Below are 4,705 nucleotides of genomic sequence, written 5' to 3'. Positions count from 1 at the left end.
GCCAGTGACTGGATCTCCCACCTGAAACTCACTGGGATGTAGTGTCCATATGGAAGGATTATTGTGCCCTGTACATTCCTCATTTTCTTACTAAAGAACTGCACAGAGTTTGGAAGATATATTTGGCCAGAATCATTTCTTTTTAAAAAAATTAATGTTCATGTCTATTTTTTGGCACATTTCTAAAAATAGTAAGCTTGGTCATGGGAAATTAGGATCAAGACTCATTCTGCCTCTCCTGTGATGTGCGGCAAGACCCATCTGGAACTTCCTAGAAACTCTGACTGCCTGGTTGTGGCAGTCATGAGCATGCATGTACTAAGTACCCATGAGAGAGATGTCTTTGATGTGTAATAAGAGGACAAGATGGCATAAATGGCATGGAGCCAGCAGGCTCTCTGGTCAACTTGAACCAGGATGTTTCCTATTGCAGAGGTCCCAGGAACACTCCCTTCTGTCCTTTCTCACTGGAGACACCACACTAATCTGTAGCCTGGAGCTGCCTGCTGCTGACCAGGCTTTCCTGGCAGTCTTTTATTCATTCCCATTCATTCATTCATTTTGCATCTACTTGTTGATTTTAATAAACTCGAATGGAGCCTCTCACTTATGCAAACCTTTGCCTGGTATGTCCACCTCTTCCTGAAGGTGTAATAATCTCCAACTTACTAGCTATACTGTATGACCACCTAAGTAGGGTTTAGTTTTGCCCATTTTTGAAATTTATGTAAATAGAATCATGGAGTATGTACTTTTTGGGGCCTGGTGAATTTCTCTCAGAACTGTGTCCACAAGATTCATCTAGGTTGATGTGTGTAGCAGTAGTTTGTTTTTGATGCTGTATGGGATTCTGTTGTATGAACATAGCACAATTTCTTTCTCTTTTCTGTTGTTGATGGACATTTGGGTTGTTTCAAGTTTGAGGGTATGATGAGCAATGCTGCCATGAACATTCCTTGTGCTTGTCTCTTGGGGCACAGGTGCACACAACTCTGTAGGGTAAATACCTGGTAGTGGAATTGCTGGGTCACAAAAGTATGGATATCTTCAACTTTATTAGATGAAGTCAAACTATTTTCCAAAGTGCTGCAGCAGTTTTTACTCCCACCAGTGTATGAGTGTTTCAATTGTTCTGTATTCTCACTGATACCTGGTATTATCAGTCTTTTAATTTGAACTCATTCTAGTTAGTATGTAGTGGTATCTCAGTGTGGTTTTAATACACAATTTTAGTATGTTTATGTTATACGGAGGGGAAGGGAGTGAGGATGACAGTGATGTTGTAGAAAAAAAGGTTCTTGTCACATGACCAGGAAGGACTAGGTGCATAGACACATTGAAAGGTAATTAGAGAGGAATTTATTGGGTGAAAAGGAAAAAAGGAAAAAAAAAAACCTCTCAGAAAAATGATATGGAGTCCTGCTAACAGCCCCACAGACCCTCCACCTCACAGATTGATTTCCAGGTCACCACATGAGCTGAAGAGAGCAGGCTCCTCCCCTGCGTAAGGTGTGAACTCCCTGTGGCTCCATCCAATTCCCCCAGTGCACATGTTGGGCTCCAGTCCACTGTGGGCATGCAGACAAGCCCTGGGAAGGTTTCCTCATAGCACAAAAGCATCTGATATAAACACTTGTTAGGGGTGGGTTGGAGATTCTCCATGGACCCCCTTTTTATCTGCCTAGGCATTGGCTTTCTCATTTCCCCTTCTAAGGAAGTACATCTAACTGCTGTCAGAATAAGGATAAGGACAAAGAGTGATCTTAACTGCTTCCTGCTGACAGCAGGTGCTGTTTTGGGAAAATGACAGTCAGAGCTCTCTCAGAGGCCTATCAAAGGGTCCCTGGAAAAAGGGATCATTGTTTGAGGCTCTGGTTGCACGCCAGTTTGGAGTTTGCTGGCCTGAAGGCAAGAAAAGACAAATTGGGTTATTAGAAAACATGTATTAAAACGAAACAACGGTCAGGGGTAAGGACAGTTAAAAAATCCCAAGGCCTTTCACCAGTTTACACAGGGAGAGGGAGGCCAAAAGACTGGCAGGCAAAAACAAAACAAAACGAAACAAAAAACTGTTTAAAGTTTGGGAAATTAACTCTTCCCAGTTTGGATGATGCATCTGAAGGGAGTGTCCCATAGTATGGAGATACAATTACCTATCAGTGAAGAGAAGACAGAGGAGGAAAGAAAAGAAGGTATTTTTTTCAGAGGACTCCCAGGGTTCAGGGTGCATTAGAAAAGGGTACAGGCTGAAGATGAATGGTTACTCATCTAGAAAGAGGAGAACAGGCATCCCTGGTTCCTTTCTCTAACTAGCAAATACCTGGGGTATATGAGAGAGGGAAAGCAAGGCATTCCTCTTTCTTTCCTCCATCTTTGTATCCCTGAGTCCTGGCGACTGGGACAGGGTGTCACCCATGGGTGTCAAAGTGGCTTTCACCTATGTTAACAGAGGGGCCTGGAGGTGGGAGTACCTGTTCTTACCCACGTATACCCTATCTCCCCTACTGTCAGTAGCCTTTGAATTCTCTAAACCTCATTTATGCCATGGATACTAGCATGGCCTTCATCCGTAAAACAGGAAGCTTGGCTTAATTGGCAGGAATTAGCCATGCTCACCTGCACTGGGCTGTTTAACTCCCATTGTCATCTGCCTCTGGATCCCTCAGATCCAGTTTTCTTTCCTAATGCTTTGACCTAAAGCTTGGAATTGAGTTTGAGACAAAACTGTGTCTTGTGGGGGTTGGGGGGTGGTTGCACAGACTCCTTATAAGCCTATTGCTAAGGTGAAGCTGTGGAATTGAGTCTTCCTCCAACAAGGGAGAGAAAAAGATGTTTTGTAACATGCTCAGTTAACTGGTGGCTATAGTTTGGCTTGCTAAGATTTGGGTGCATGGGGCTTGGCTTTGGTTAGCTCCCTTGGTCCTACTTTCCCCAAAAGGAAACCTCCAAGTGATGGGAATCCTATTTATTCCCATCCCCTGGAAGGATTTGCAGGATAATTGCTCAGAACTAGAATGTTGGTCCAGATTTCTACATCACCTATCCCTTTTGTTCCTTCTGAGCTGCAGCTGGAGATTGCTGCTTGGTTCACATGAATAAGCAGGGTTAGTCTAAAATGTAGGCAAAAACTTAAAAACAACTAATGATTCTAGAATTTAATGATAAATGTATGATAAGTTTTATAACATAATTTCTCTCTCTCCAGTCCTCATTTTTGTTAAAAAACAGATCATGATAGGACTAAGTTGTTTGCAAAATAGACTTGAGGTTTATATTTGGCCTAATTATTTACATGAAGTACAGCAAGAATTATTATTTCTACATAGGCCTTTTAGATCAGCCTTGATGGAACTTTGTTCCACAAGGAATCTCAGATAAGACCTTTTAAAGCTGAGCCCAATAATGGGTTTGTATCCTCAAATACCCGTGAGTTGGCTGATCCTCTCATCTTAAGGTCCCAAGATAAACTCAGAGCTCCTGGGCCTGTCAGAAAGTGACATTCTTTACACCACAGGTCAGGAACCCTGTACAGGGACTGTGTAGACAAGAGTATGAGGCCAGTTTTCCCAAGGGGCTTTTATCGGCTCTGCAAGTCGAGCTTGACTCCTTAAAGGAAAGCATACCCTTCCAGTCAAAACCTTGGTAAAACAACCAGTTTCTCCAATTGCATCCTGTTGCAAAAGAAAATGGATTCTTATTGCACTGATGCAAACAATTATATTGCCATGAGTTAAGAATATTCACAACTAGTTTCCAAATTCTGGAGAAGCCAGGCAGAGAGAGACAAATGTGCTCCAAATTTTGCACACAGGAGTATATCTTACTCAATTATTAAAGGCCTTAAATTGTTCAAAGTAAGTTTCCTTGACTCTCAAAAACAAAACAAGCATCAGCAATATTTCAAGCAAAAGTCAAAAAGACTACTCCAGTTTTCTATTAGCTCAGTCCATTCAACTAACTCTTGTTTTGCTTGATATTTGTGAACATTTCACCTCTTTATTAGTCCTGTACATTTTTCTTTTATTCCAATGTCACAGTCTCCAAAGTTATCAGAAACCTGCATTTGAGAGCACCTGTCAAAGTTCTATAGATTATAAATCATCTTTTGAAAAGGATCAAAACAAGACAACAATTGTCTGTGAATAACAAAATATCCAGGGTAGTTCCAGTTAGAAACACAATTGACAAAAAGTTTGGTCATCTCTGTGGTTTACAATAACTTAACATAGCAACCTTAATTGTGATTGATAGCATATGCTTTAGACATTAGAATTTTAGAAATCCCATATAATTTTGGAACATATATTAGTATTATTCACCAAAATATAACCTAAAGAATACCAAACACGATTTTGGAAATCCCATGTAACTCAACATATCAAATAATCCTGTTTACTTCTTTTTTTAGATACTCCAGGGGCTCTCTGTTGTATTCAAAAGCCAGGCATCAGGAAAGACAATTTTGAAACTGAAGTTTGATTTTTTTGAAGCCTGTTAAATATGTTAGAGGTTTACAACACTTGATGTTATGAAATAGAAATCCAAATTACCACGTTATTTTGCCAAAATGATGACTTAGAAATTTGAGAAAGCAAAAACCTTCTACAACCCTTTACAAATTTTGCTAAAGAGCAGATTAGTGCCTTAAGAGTACCTTGTTGCGCTTTTATTTCAATGATCAATTTACAGAAAAACCATATAATAT

The sequence above is a fragment of the Piliocolobus tephrosceles genome, chromosome 12 (genome assembly GCF_002776525.5).
Source record: "Piliocolobus tephrosceles isolate RC106 chromosome 12, ASM277652v3, whole genome shotgun sequence".
Lineage (NCBI taxonomy): Eukaryota > Metazoa > Chordata > Mammalia > Primates > Cercopithecidae > Piliocolobus > Piliocolobus tephrosceles.
This window is presented reverse-complemented; position numbering follows the sequence as displayed.